This window comes from Cnephaeus nilssonii (assembly GCF_951640355.1).
Source record: "Cnephaeus nilssonii genome assembly, chromosome: 21".
Taxonomy (NCBI): Eukaryota; Metazoa; Chordata; class Mammalia; order Chiroptera; family Vespertilionidae; genus Cnephaeus; species Cnephaeus nilssonii.
The window spans coordinates 37,222,083-37,236,693 of NC_137092.1; the positions used below are offsets into that span (position 1 = coordinate 37,222,083).

The following is a 14,611-nucleotide window of genomic DNA, read 5'->3' on the forward strand; positions in this document are numbered from 1 at the left end:
GTGCTTTTATAAGCTACTCAGCTAGTAATTAAGTAAGCAATTAATATGCTCTGGCTCCAGGATCTCTCATACTCCAATCCCCAGACACTTCCTCTGAGACTTGGAAAATAGGTGGTATAAAGAAATCCCGGTGTGAGTGTGACTAAATAAAGAAGTCTCTCACACACACACAAACACACGCACACATACACCCCTCTGACCAAAACCACCACTTCAAACACACCAGGAGGGAAGCTAATGCCATTGTGTTTCCCCCACAGATAAATTTCAAACCAGACAAGAGTGCCAGTCCCCTCCCAGCCCTTTGTTCTGAACTGCTCAGCCCAGAGCCCTACCCTTCTCCCAGCTACTTATTAAAGACCCTACGTACAACCGGCTCCCCTGGCCTGCTTCTCCCACCCCTCCCAAAGCAGGCTCCACCCTCCCTTGCCAATCAGAAGGGCCAGAAAATGAACCGAATGTCAGAGAACCATTTCTGTCCCCTCAAATACCCTCAAGTAATCCCAGCACTGGAGAGGCTGGGAGAGGGCTGGTGGGTGAGCAGAAGGGCAGAAGTTTCCCTGGTATAATCAGTCTCAGGAATCGGAGGTTTGGAGGGTCTCCAGAGTGGGCAGCGTTCCCAGGAAGGAGAGTGGGGGAGGGATCGCTGGATGAGATCAACAAGTGGAAATGAAGGGAAGCGCGGGACTTGGTGTGGGGCAGGGAGGGCCTCGGGTGGGGGAAGGGGAGTGGCGGGCTGTAAAAGGGAATGTGTCCCATTGCTTTCCACCTTGTCCCCACCCCCAAGACACACAAACACACTCAACTCCGACCTCCGCTCAAACCAACCATGGATTATCTGGGGTTAAAAGGAGACCACGGAGGAGAGAGGGAGGGAGGGAGCGCCTGTCACAAAAAGGAGACCCCTCTCCCCTCCAAAGGCCTTTCAGAAATAAAATTAATGGAATGTGTCTCAGTATCATCTCAGGGGGATTGGGGGGAAGGTTGGGGGGGGGGTGTGGGGGCTTTTGTCCCAGCTGCCCAGCTTCTCCCACATGGGTCACCATGGCAACCAAAGCCCCCTGTTGCCTAGGTGATGGCAGCCGGTCCAGGAACCCATACCCAGTATCCAAATCAGGGAGGTTATGGAGGTGGGGGTGTTTGGGACAAAGGGGGAGAGAATGGGGTTTCTTCTCTGGCGGCCCCAGCTTTTGTCTGAGCTCTGGGATCAGGTTTCTTTGGGAAACAATTGGAGGCCTCTGGAAAAAAATACACTCAGAACCTGGCAACAGGCAGAAGCGAGGCCTCAGGGGGAGGGGAGAGGGGGAGGCTGGTCTTGGCCAAAATGCAGACCAAGACTAGACCCTTCCCCACCGCCCCGCTCGGAGGGGCAGCTCAGGGGGAAGCGGGCTTGGGCACAGCTGCTGGCATCCCCACGTGGGGCACACGCGGGGGACCGGTGGCCAGGGGCAGGCAGCTGTGGTCACCGCCCGCTTCGGCCGCTCTGGTCCAGGGCCCCCCTACTGCCCAGTCCCAGCTCCTTCAGACCTGGGATGGGGAAAGGAGGCAGGGCAGAGAGGACGACGGGGCTGGGGAAGGTGCTGTGGGGGCCAAAGAAGAAGAGGTGGGGCGGAGAGGGGAGGGGACAGGGCACAAACATGCCCCTGAAAGGGGTGCCGATCGCGATTGCCCCTCATCTGCGCCAAGGACGGGACTGCAGAGCAGGGGAGGCGCGGGGGCTGGTTTCAGAATGGACCACTGGCGCGGGGTAGAGGAAGGGGAGGACAAGAAGCCCAAAGTGTTCCTCCCAAAGGGCAGGTCTCTGATAGGACCGCTCTCAACCGAGGCCCTCCTCAGTCCGGACAAGGGGAGGGCGGTCCTGCCTGGATGCAGGAGGATGGCCGTGGCCCCCTCTTCTGATGCCACCCGCAGAGGAGTCTAGGGACCCCTGCCCCTGAAAGCCCTCTGCTTCCCACACAAGAGCCTGGGTCTTTGCCTGTGCCCTGCACTCCCTTCCCCACTGCAACCCTCGAGTGGTGTGGACATGTGGGTGCCCCTAGTCTTGCCCCTCCACAGCCCCAACTTGCAAGGATACCAATGTGAGCTCCACCCCAAGAGCTGGATGCCCGCCTTCCTGGGTGGCACCAGGAGCTCCGGAGCTAGATGTCTGTTCAGAGAGAAAGCACCCGAGGCCAGAGTGAGGCACAGCAGAGACTCAAAGTCACACCTGTCCCCCCTCAGACCCTTTGTCTTTCCTCTTTGCCACACTTCTCCCTAAGTGGCATCCCTTCTCCGAGTCTCATCGGTGAGCTCAATCCAGGCCGCCCTGTAGACACCAGTGGGGAGCGGAAGGTGTCCAATGTGGGGGACCCTAACATGGCTCCCATGGAGGACAGAGAGGTACCCAAACCTCTGACTGTACCCTTGTCATTCCTCGGCTCCCCCTCAATCCCCTCCCTTAGGAGGAGACCCTGGACGGACCCAGTTCAGCAGGTGCCAGCACTAAGCTGGAAGAGGCCTTCGAGGTATCACCTGAGATTTACAGAGAAAACGGGGGCCCAGAGAAAGAAGGTAGGTAGCCCGTGGCCATGACGTGTGAGCAGCCCGCTTCTGGCTCCCATTGTTTAGAACAGTGATAGCGAACCTATGACACGCGTGTCAGCACTGACACGCGTAGCCATTTCTGATGACACGCAGCCGCATGCCGAGGATGAAACATTTGCTGCTCCTGAGGATGAAACATTTGCGACTAGAGTCTTGGAGTTAGTTTTTTCCTCAAAGTGACACACTACCCGAGTTATGCTCAGTTTTTTGGCGAAGTTTGACACACCAAGCTCAAAAGGTTGCCCATCACTGGTTTAGAAAGACCTCACACGCGGTGACTGAGGTGTGTGCGCTCTTCTCAGAGCGAGTCCCGGTCCCTTCAGGAGCCTCCTTCTTGTTCTGGAAGCGCCAAGACGGTAGGGCCAGGACAGAGAACTCACGGACTCCTGCCCTAACCCCTCTTCTCACCACACAAAGGGGCAGAGAGTAGACAGGCCAAAGGGGCAGAGAGTAGACAGGCCACAGGGGCAGAGAGTAGACAGGCCAAAGCCAACACCTCCAAGACCAAAGAGCCCCTACCCTTACAATTCACCACTCCCAACTGAGGGTCCAGATGTTCCTTCCTTCCTTCCTTCCCATCCAGCCTCAGGCCGTGGACAAGCCGCCATTCCAAGAGGCCCATGCTGCATCTCGGGCCACAAAAAGCACAAAGGCACAGAGGGGGCCCGGGCCAGCCCCGACTCCTCCGTCCTGCCCCCTGAAAAAGGACCCAGTGTCCCTGGGGACAGTGCCGCCCAGGAGGCCGGAGAGAACAGCTGGATCTCAGTGGGCTGAGGGGGAGGCAAGAGCCGGACCAGGGAGCCCAGGAGCTGGCACCGCGTGCCCGGCTCCAGCCCTGCTCACCAGGCGCTCTCCCAGGACAGCCCCAGACATGAGCTCACCATCCTGACAGCCCCAGGCAAGGGGCAGAAACCTCCCCGTCACAGGCCTGAGTAGCAAGGACGAGGCTGTGCTTGGGCCACCAGGCGGCTCTGTTTCTGGAGCTGCCCCCCACCAGACCCCAGGGCAGGGAGCCGGGGAGGGCCCGCAGGCTGGGCTCCTGGCCAGGACACCTGAGCTCGCGTTCTCACCGAGAAGGAGTCCGGGAAGCCAGAGCCAAGCCCGCTCCAGCTACTTCCTTAATCTCCCTCCATCTAAGGCTGGGCACCCTCCAAGTCCACAGACACACTTAAACCCAGACACACACTCACGCCCACAGGCACATTCCCCCTCTGAAACCTGGAAGGGCTCCTCCTGCCCCGCCCAGCTCCACCTGCCCTGGCCAGGCAGGTTCTGTAGAGACCTGCTCTGCTTTCTCTGGCACCCCTACCCCCACCCCAGCTCTCACAAAGTTTCTGCCCCCCAGAACACCACACGCAAGCACACACAAGGGCGTAGACACACACACACACACACACACACACACACACACACACACACCCCTGAGCCCCATTCCCTAGCCTCCCCTACACCCATCCCCAGTCAGTCTGGAGCGGAAGGTGGGCAGGGGAAGAGTGTGCAGTAGCAAAGGTGAGTAATCCCTTTGGCACATGTCCCAGGGGGAGGCCGAGCTGGTGAGAAGGGAACCAGGGCTTCTAGATGCCTGGATGCTGTTTAACGTTCACCCATGGGCAGGTCTCACAATTCCCACCCACCAGGCTCCAAGATGCTTCCCCCCTCGGCTGGCCCCTACCTGCCCACCAGGTAAGTTACGGAAGAGCCAAGAAAAAAAAAAAAAACAGGGAGCTCGGATTGTCTGCAGGGACGAGAGAAGGTGGACCACGGAAGGTGAGCCAGCTGGGATGGCCCACAGGCCAACCTCCTATGCACACCACCCCCACCTCAGGGGAAACAGAAACGCTCCCTCCCTCTCTTCCTAAGACACTCGGTAGGCCCCAGCAGTCCCTGGCCCCGAGAGCCCCTGCCTCGCAGTAGGTGAGGGGGAGTCAGCCACCCCTCCGCCCGCATATGATGGAGACAGCCGCGACGTGGGGCCACTGGCAGTGAGGGCTGGTTTGTACGGCGAAAGCAGGAGGGTGGGCCTCAGGGTGGGAGACACAGTGTGACGGGGGTGCAGGTGGCACACCTGAGTTTCCCGTTCTGAAAACCTTCTCCTCACACTGAGCCAGCTCTTATCTAGGAAAATCAAGCCAGCTGAAAGGCCCAGTACCAAGCAACCTCCACCACCCTGACAAACCCATCGCCGGAGGTTTTCACTCTTCCTGAGGAGCCCAACACCCCCCACCCCTTCTATGTGCCACCTCCATTCTATGGATAAAGCAGGTGATTCAAAAACAAACAAACAGCCCTGTCCTGTTTGGCTCAGTGGATAGAGCGTCGGCCTGCGGACTCAAGGGTCCCAGGTTCGATTGCGGTCAAGGGCATGTACCTTGATTGCGGGCATATCCCCAGTAGGAGCTGTGCAGGAGGGAGCTGATCGATGTTTCTAACTCTCTATCCCTCTCCCTTGCTCTCTGTAAAAAAAATCAATAAAATATATTTTAAAAAAAAAAAACAACAAAAAACAAGTGTCTCTGTTCACACGTGGTTGTGTTTTAAGTTACCGCATTCACACCTCAGGCTCAGCACCTGTTCCCTCCTAACCCCCACTTACCCTAAAAAGCCAGAGCCCTCCCCAGAGCCATGCACAAATACATCATCTCTCTTCTGACCAGGGGCCTGGCCCTCTGCCTGCAGAGTTTTCCAGCAGCCTCCTACCAGTATCCTTTAGACCAGGGGTCCTCAACCTTCCTAATGCCGCGACCCTTTAATACAGTTCCTCATGTTGTGGTGACCCCAACCATCAAATTATTTTCGTTGCTACTTCATAACTGTCATTTTGCTACTGTTATGAATCGTAATATAAATATCTGTGCTTTCCGATGGTCTTAGGCTCTACAGCAGTGGTTTTCAACCTGTGGGTCGCGACCTGAGAACTGCTAGCCTAAGACCATCGGAAAACACAGATATTTACATTATGATTCGTAACAGTAGCAAAATTACAGTTATGAAGTAGCAACGAAAATAATTTTATGGTTGGGGGTCACCACAACACGAGGAACTGTATTAAAGGGTCGCGGCATTAGGAAGGTTGAGAACCACTGCTTTAGACCCTTGCTTTCACTGGAGAGCAGCTCTCCGTACAGGATGCTGTTAGGAGGTGGCTGGAAAACTCTGCAGGCAATGAGGGCCAGGCCCCTGCCCATCACAAACAAGGCCCTGGGCTGTGGTGGCTAGAGCCCCCCCAGGTGAAGAGGCCCAGCAGAGAGGAAGAGGCCAGCCCCAGGAGATGTTCTGCCCGGGGCGGCAGCCCCGCCCCAGGCTTGTGACAACAAGGTGTTCCTCCCGTTCCTCCAGGAGACTCCGGTCACCCCGCCTCAGGGGCAGCTTCTCTACTCCTCAGGCTGGTAACTGGACTCAAGTGTGCTTTTCAGAAGACAGGGGAATCATTCAAGTTCAAGATTAAAGGCAATAATGAGCAAAACCAGACCTAAGTGGAATGAGAGTAAGGGAGGAGGGAAAGAGCACGTTGGGAAACAGAAGAGCAATGAAGTGAGCGAGGCCTGGCACAGCCTCTGAGGAGCTACGGGATCCTAATGAGTGGCTCGTCGTCTCTAAACCTCAGTTTCCTTATCTGTAAAGTGGGGATAACAGTGCTTACTTAGGACGGTTAAGAGGAGTTTTCCAGAAAATAATGTATACGGAATATCACAGAATCAGGCACATAACAGATGTTCCATAAAACGGTATTTCCTTCCTCTATCATCCTTCAAGAGGGCGCAAGGCCAATCCCCAGCCTCATGGCGAGAAGTAAATCCCCACCCAGAATTCAAGGAATCACCTTTGGCTACAGTGTTGGCCCCAAGTGACAGGCCCTCTCTGAGACCAGAGCCAGGCACTGCCCAGGAGAGCAGCCAAAGGCCCTCTTCCTCTCTCTGCCTCTTTCCTCAGGGGTCCTGGATCCCCAGCCTCGGCCCTCCCCTCCCTCCTTGCACTTACACTGAGGCAGGGCCTGTGCTTCCGTCACCGCCCACTCTCCTACAGGCACCAAGCCCAGCTGTGTATGGAGCGGCCCAGGAAGGGGCCCCCAGCTCCCTGCCCCACCCCAGCCCCCCGCTCCTTCCCACTCTCCCCCCGCACTGCCCCTCCCTGATTACCAGGATATCCTCAGCTCTGCTGAATCCAACCCCGCTTCTCCCAAGCCCTCCCCAGATGTCACATCTGTAATTACCAACCTTGCCAGGGGCATTGGACTCGCACGGCAGGACCTCATTTCCAAAGGGCCCCGCCCCCCAGTGCCCTCTGTCTCCTACTGGGTACCTCGCAGGGTGGGGGGAAGGAATGGAAAGATTCTCCCTGAGCTGCCTCATTTCTCTCCAGATCTCAAAAAGGTGACATGACAGATGCTGCCCAAGTCAGGTCACCAAGTCAGACCTTTAGAAGGGAGTGCTGCCAGGAAGCAGGTGTGGGTAGGATTCACTCCCAGGCCTCTCACACCTGCCTGCCCGCCCCCCCACCCCAGTAGCACGAGGTTACCCACGTGGAGTGGGTAAGAGGAGAAATGTCAGGTCAATTCAGAGAGATGGGAAGTTGACACTCAGTAGAACAGGAAGATGGGAATCCGAGGGGAGGAGGATAGATGCATAAGAAGGGAGCTGCCCAGAAAAGAGGAAAGAGTGAGTTAAAAAGTCCCATCCCTGCTGGCCAGTGTGGCTCAGTGGTTGAACACTGACCCATAAACCAGGAGGTCTCAGTTCAATCCCCAGTCATGGCATGTGACCTGGGTTGCGGGCTCAATCCCCAGTAGGGGATGTGCAAGAGGCAGCCGATGGATGGTTCTCTCTCATCATTGATGTTTCTATCTCTCTCTCCCTCTCCCTTCCTATCTGAAATCAATATATATATATATATATATATATATATATATATATATATATATGTAAAAGTCCCTTCTCCACCCAGACTCTGAGAAGAGGCAGTAATATCCCAGTCTTTCCTCTTCCCATTTCCTTCACCCCAGCAACCACATAGGACTTGGTTTCACAGGCAGGGAAACTGAGGCCAAGTCCCCACCACGTCCTTCAGGACCCAATAATACCAAGTTGTGTGTGGTTGGTTCACCAACACCCCTGACCTGGCTCAGCCTCTCCCTGCAGTGCCGTCCTTTGAGCCCAGCCAAGGCCCAGCCACACCGTGGAATACGATTCAGCCATGAAGAGGAATGCAATCCGACACCTGCTACAACTCGGATGAACCCAGAAGAGATCACAGGAAGTAAGGGAAGCCAGACACACTGGGAAATTCCGTGTATACGCAATATCCAGAACAGGTAAATCCGCAGAGACAGAATGCAGATTGGTGGTGGGAAGCGGGAAGGCACTGCGGAGTGGGCACTGGCTCCGGTCGGGGTGGTGAAAAGCATTTCAGATAGAGGCCCGAGTTGCACAACACTGCGAGTGTACTAAACGCCACTGTTCGCCTTTAAATGGTTCACTTTATGTGATGTGACGTTCACCTCAATTAAAAAACCGACCAGCTTCAGGTCCTTCTCCGTGTACCTTCCCACGGCAAGCACTCTTGCTCTATGGCGGCCTCCAGAACATACCTCCACACAGCACTCACTGGGCTAAGAGAGTCAACATGCTTATGCATGTCTGCCCTGTGAAAACCTGCCTCGTTCGCCCCTCCATCCCCAGTGCTCCACACGGTGCCTGGCAAATAGCAAGTGCCCAGCATGGTCTGCCAGAAGGAGAGCAGAAGCAAAGCCTCACTAGGTCCTCCCAGCCCAGACCTCTCTCCATCGCCATCTCCAACCAGAACCAGAACCACAGCTGCTTCCATCGACTCCCGAGGGCGTCCCCTGTGCCGGGCACCGTGTGATGCGCTCTCCACACAGGACTTCATTTCACACTCATAAACCTCAGAGGCAGGACCTAGTTTAACTCCGTGATACAGGTGAGGCTTCAACAAGTTCCCTATTTTTCTCGAAGGCCACAAAACTAGGAAGTGACCAAAAAGGGATATAAAAGCCGCTGAGAGCCAGGGAAGGAGGCCTTGGAGGACCTGGGATTCCTTCAGAAAGGTTCTATCTGGGGTTGCAGGATGGTGTCTTAAGACACCTAAGAGGCTGAGGAATGGGATTCTCAAACCCCAACATCGCATCACTATGTAGTGCTAATTCCAACCATGTCAGACTCTTCCCCTTGGCCTCAGAGTGTGGGGAGCTGTTGAAGGAGGAGCTAAGGAGACAACTGGAATCCCTAAAGCTCAGAGGAAATGAGGAGAGCCCCAGAACGCTTCCCTCCAAAGCTTCTGTTAACCAAGTAAGCTCACCCCCCTTCTAACGGGAAGGACCGCTTGGGAATCAGGTAAGCAGACAAAAGTCTGTCTTGCTCTGGACCCAGGGAAGGGGTCCTCAGGCTTCCACGGAACAGAGGGAGCAGACAGGGGGCACCGCAGAGAGGCCTGCCTCTGAGAAATCAGAGGCAACAGAAGCAGGAGCAAGCCAAGGGGGGCATGTGGCCCCTGGGTCCAGTCTGGAGGTGCTTGCAGAGATGGCACTTCCTTTTGTCTCCTTGGAAGCGTGCCCCACCGGTGCACACGCATGCAGAGAGAGTGCCCGGAGCAAGCAAGGTGCCCCAAGTCCACAGCACACTGTGCTGGGTGCGGGCACACGCTGGCCGCAGGAGCCCTGCCCATCAGACAGGGGTCAGACTGGAGGGAATCATGCATTTTTTTAAAAATCCAGTCTTTTCCTACTCTGCCTCTATACCCAGCCCCAATACTTCCTAACTCCCACTACTCTTATCCCGGAGCCTGAGGAAAAGTGGGGAGCCTGAGGACTACAGAGGACACATCCCAGCAGCCTGGCCCATTAGGGACTCGAACATTCCAATCCCATGTCCCAGAGACCCTAACGGCCAATCACAGTCCCAGCGCCTAAAGCTGGGTGCCTTGACCTGACCTCTGCCAGCAAGAGGAAAATGGCGGAGAGAGGGACATGGGCAAACAAGGAGTGCCCCCGAAAGAAGGAAAAGGCCACCCCCTCCCTTCACTCCAGAAAAGACGAGAGAGAGGAGGGAAAGCAGGTGGCTGTGCTTCTCCGGGAAGAGATACATCCACTTCCCAGGCTATGACGGCCCACGGTGCTGTCACGATGATGGGATGTGGGTACCTGCCCCTTCCCCAACTCGGGCATCTGCCCTCTTGCAAGCTCAGCCCCCATTCCTCGCTCTCAGGCCTGGCCCCAGACCACAGCCCCATCCGATCATACTTCTTTGCCAGTGAAACGGGAAACCATTTGACAAACCACACACACATTTTCAAGAACTCCTGACGACCACCCACCCCTGGCCTCCCTAGAGCTCCCACGCCAACCGCTCAACCCCATGGAGGGAAACCCAAGTTGTCTGTTACCCGGTCTCATCCATTCCAAACCCCAAGACTCCGGGGAACTGTGGGATGCTGGAAGCAGGGCAGTTAGTGGGCCCTGAGGCAGAAACTCCAAGAAAGCTTTCTAAGAGAACAGTGGCCTGGGGGGCAAGGGGGTGAATTTGAGCTGGAAAGCCAAGTATGTAACCTCTCCAAGCACTAGAACCCAACCTATGATGAGGGGTCGGAGGTCCTTCTTCTTCTTTTCCCTAATTCCTCCAATCCCCGATTCCTCTAGGACTATAACCAGAACCCCCTTTCCCTATTCCTCACAACACACACCCTCTGCTAGAAAAATCCACTTCCCAGAACAGACCCTTCATAAGATGGCCCACTCACGCTCAGCCATAGGTCTCAGAGGCTTAAGGCAGTACCCCAGAACCCAGTCAGGGACACCCAAGAAGCCTCCAGAGAGGCCTACCTTTGGGTTTTCTGCCAGGAAAGTCTGCCTGCAGAGGCAAGAGGCAGTACCCCCAACATTCAGAAACACGCACCACCTCTGGCGGGCACACACACACACTGGTACTGATCTACCCACAAAGGTTACACACAAGAGAACAGATTCAAACACACGCCCATTTGGATATGCCCCATTCTGCTCTTACACACCCACCTCCCTCCATACCTATACACCTCTTTCCCATAAACCCCCCAACCACCACCACCACCACCTCGCTCCCACAGACACATCCCTTCCCCAGAGTGTACACACAAATCCACATCCAAACACACAGCAGATCCACGGCCAGCCGCTCCCTGGCTGCACCCACACTCGGGCACAGAAAAACACCTCCACCTCCAAACCCCGGGGCCCACCTGCAGGACACAGAAAACAAAGAATAGTGCACACTGGTCCTCCCCCAGGCCTTTAAAACTCACCAGTGCAGAGCCCACAGCTCCCCAAATGGGTCAACGGGAGTGGGGAGAGGGATGCAGCGCCTGTCCCCGGGGCCCGCATGCCCAGTGCCCGGGTCTCAGCCCGCTGGCCCCATCCTCGAGCGGCACCCACACACCCTCTACTCTCCAGGGCAGGCCCCCCCGGACACCCCTTTACACCCTGAGCCATCCCTACTCCGTCCCTCCCCACACTCCAGAGGTGTGGATGCACCCGAAGCACCTCGCTTCCCATACCCGCACACCCCATCCTCGCACTGCCTCTGCCCGCACCTCCACACACTCCCAGTCTCTGGCTTGAACAGGCTCCCCCGAGATCCTTAAGGCCCCCACCCGGACCCCGGGCCCAGGAAAGTCCCCGGCTCTCCAGGCCCGGCTCCGCCCCCTCCCCACACGCCCCTTCCCCTCCCAAAGTTGGGGGGGGGGGGGGGTTACTCCGCGGTGCAGCGGGGGATCGTACCGGAAGGGGATTGACCCACGCTCCCCTTCCCCCATACGCCGCCCCGCTCGCTCGGGGGCCGGGCACCCCCTGGCCCTTGCATGATTGTCCTCCTGTTCTGTTGCTTGCTTTCTTTTTTTTTTGCAAACTTTGCCCGCGCCCTGCGCCCCGGCTCACCCGCCGCTGCGACCTGCCCAGTGGACTCGGCGGGCGCCCCGTCGCCCGGCGCCTTTGTATCCGCAGCGCCCCGGGTCGCTCCGAACTCCGCACTCCCAGCCCGACGGGTGGACGCGGGGGTTGGAGGGGGCTCCGCAGCCCGGTCACCCCCTCTTCGTCCCAGACTGCTGCCTCTGCCCCCTCAAGGCCCCGGGGCAGGGGGCCGGGGGCAATGGGGGGCGCTCAGGCACCCATGGCGAACCCTGATATCTAGGAATCGGGGATCAGGAATCGGGACCGAGATCGGGAGCCGGCGGCGGAGGGGGAGGGGACGCGGCGTGGGGCGGAGGGGCGGGGAGCGCTCCCGGCGCCGCCTCCCGGCTGTTCCCGCCGCCGCCGCCCTCCCGCCGCCGCGCCCATTGTCTGCGGCCCCGCTCTTCCCGGAGCCGTCGCTCCTCCCGCCTGCGCCTCCAGGTGCCTGCGGCCCTGAGCGAGCCTGGCGGCGGGGCCACCACCCACCCCCCCACCCCCCGGCCCCCAACGGAGGCCTGGGGACTCCTTGACTCCTGGCTTTGCCCAGCCTGCAGCCCCTCCTGGGGCCGCTCTCCTCGACCCTCTGCCGGAGACCGACCCCGAGCCCCGGGGGATGGCGGCGTTCAATGCTTTAGGGCCACAGAGCGGCTACACGAAGCCCAGCGGAATCTGGGACATGGAAAGACTGATCCTCCCCCACCACACACACCCCACCACCCCCCACCCCCCACCCCCGGGCCTGGAGAAGGCAGAGTCACCCCCGATGGTAATTAGTGGCGAGAGACGCGCCCCCCTCCCCATGCATACGGGGATTTCCCTGACACCGGCACCACCATATTCCCCCGCTTCCAAAAATAATTTAATTACTCGGTGCTCCAGCTGCGAGCGGCTGCCGCCCAGTCGGTCTGGGCGCTCCCTCATTAACGCGCGCCCCTCCCCTCCGGTTTGAGCATCGGGATTAATTACAAAGGGAGCCCGGCCCTGGGCGGTGGGGGAGGGAGGGAGGGAGGGAGAGGCGGCCGGGGCGCCCGGAGTTTGGTGGGCGTCGGAGAGGGGCCCTCCTCCCGGGAATAAAAATGCTTTGTCCTGTCCTGTCTCTAACCCCGAGCAGGCGGGGCTCTCGCCCCCAGGGTTTCAGACACCTTGGAGTGAGTTGAAGGGATGACAGGGCATCGAAAAATATCCGCCCGTAATTGGGGCTTTTCTGCCTTCCGGAAACCTGGTGGGGTTCGTGAAGTGGAGCAATAGACGGAACCCACCAAGAGTGACCCCCCACCGTAAGAGTCTAGGCTGTGGGAAATCCATGTTTCCTCTGGAAGACATGAAAGCAAAAGTATGATTATGTTATCATTCGTATTCCTGCGGTGCAACCCAGCACTTACCTAGAATAGTAATACTTCAAAAAGACCTCCACACACTTTTCCCTTGCCCTGCCCAACACCTCAGCATCCTCCAACTCCCAGTCCTGCTATCTTCTCTCCCAACCCTGTGATTAAGAAGTCCCAGGGAAGGAGATGCCCCGCCTCTTTTCCTCACTGTTTGGGGATGTTTTTGCTCCGCCCTGGTGGACTTTTTTATTTTTCCTGAGACCCGATCTCATCCCTTTCAGTCATCCATTCTAGCCTGACTAAAGATGAGGCCAGAGCCATCTTCACCTGCATGGGGACCATTCAAAGATGGAGAACCTTTAGAGACACCTTTGTTGAACCCTTGCCTCTCCTCATCCCCCTCCCCACATCCTGGGTCAGCAACTGCAGACTGCACGGAATATGCAGAATCATTGATTTCAGGTCCCCAGATTTCTGCGTGCATCCAGACTTACCTGCTAGGTGTCTATCACGTGCCAGGGACTGGGCTGCACTGGGGGTCTTGGCAGTGACCACAACCAGGAGTGTGAGAGACAATGGTCAGGGTAAAGGGAGACAGGGCGGCCTTAGGGTGCTCCCAGCCCTGCCCCATGCTGGGCAGCCAGCGTGTAATCTGACACAGTGTGGAGCTGCCGTGGCCCCGATTGACTATCCAGCAGGTTAGCGTGAACAATGTTCACACGCTGCCGGCCTGTGTCACGGACCTCAGGAGGGTCCAGGAACTGCACACACAGCTTAGATGACGCTCTAGGCTGGCCCCAGATAGAGCTCAAAACCTAAGTCAAGATGGCAACAGATACCAGGCAACAAGCTGGAATCAGCTTGGGCTCTCCTTCTTCTCTGATGGTGAGATTGGGGGCTTTCAATTTTATCTTTGTAACAGAAACTTTGGATTACAGAGGAGAGGTCCAAAATGAAATATGAGTGGTCAGATGTGTTCCATGCAGCAATTCTCTGGACTGCCTTCCACCCTCACCACCAGGATGCAAACCCCCTGAATCTTACAAATCTTTTTTTTTTTTTTTTTTTTTAATTTTCACCCCAAGCCCTAGCCAGTTTGGCTCCGTGGATAGAGCGTCAGCCTGCAGACGGAAGGGTCCCGGGGTTTGATTCCGGTCAAGGGCCTATTTGGGTTTCGGGTTCGATACCCAGTGGGGGGCGTGCAGGAGGCAGCTGATCAATGATTCTCTCTCATCATTGATATTTCTATCTCTTTCTCCCTCTTTCTTCTTTTCTGAAATCAATTAAAAAAAATTTTTTTAATCCTCACCCAAGGATATTTTTCCACTGATTTTTTTAGAGAGTGGGAGGGAGAGGGAAAGACAGAGAGAAACATCGATGCAACAGAAACACATCGACTGGTTACCTCCTGCACAAGGCTTGACCAGGGCCGGGGCTGGGGCGGAGCCTGCAACCTGGGGAGGAGCCTGCAACCAAGGTGCATGCCCTTGACAGGGATCGAACCCGAACCCGGGACCCTTTGGTCCGCAGGCCCACACTCTATTCCAGGAGTCCTCAAACTTTTTAAACAGGGGGCCAGTTCACTGTCCCTCAGACCGTTGGAGGGCCGGACTATAGTTTAAAAAAAAACTATGAACAAATTTCTATGCACACTGCACATATCTTATTTTGAAGTAAAAAAACAAAACAGCAAAAACACTCGCATGTGGCCCGAGGGCCGTAGTTTGAGGACGCCTGCTCACTGAGCCAAACTGACTAGAGCGATCTT

At 56.8% G+C, this 14,611-nt stretch overlaps 1 protein-coding gene across 1 annotated transcript in view; it reads right to left on the minus strand.

Moving 5' to 3' along the window:
* Positions 1-11,791, minus strand: part of VANGL2 (VANGL planar cell polarity protein 2) — a 29,180-nt gene extending 17,389 nt beyond the window's left edge. The window contains exon 1 of the mRNA XM_079762197.1: positions 11,504-11,791. The gene's annotated coding sequence lies outside the window, so the exon portion shown is untranslated. The remainder of the gene's footprint in view (positions 1-11,503) is intronic.
* Between the last annotated feature and the right edge of the window lie 2,820 nt (positions 11,792-14,611).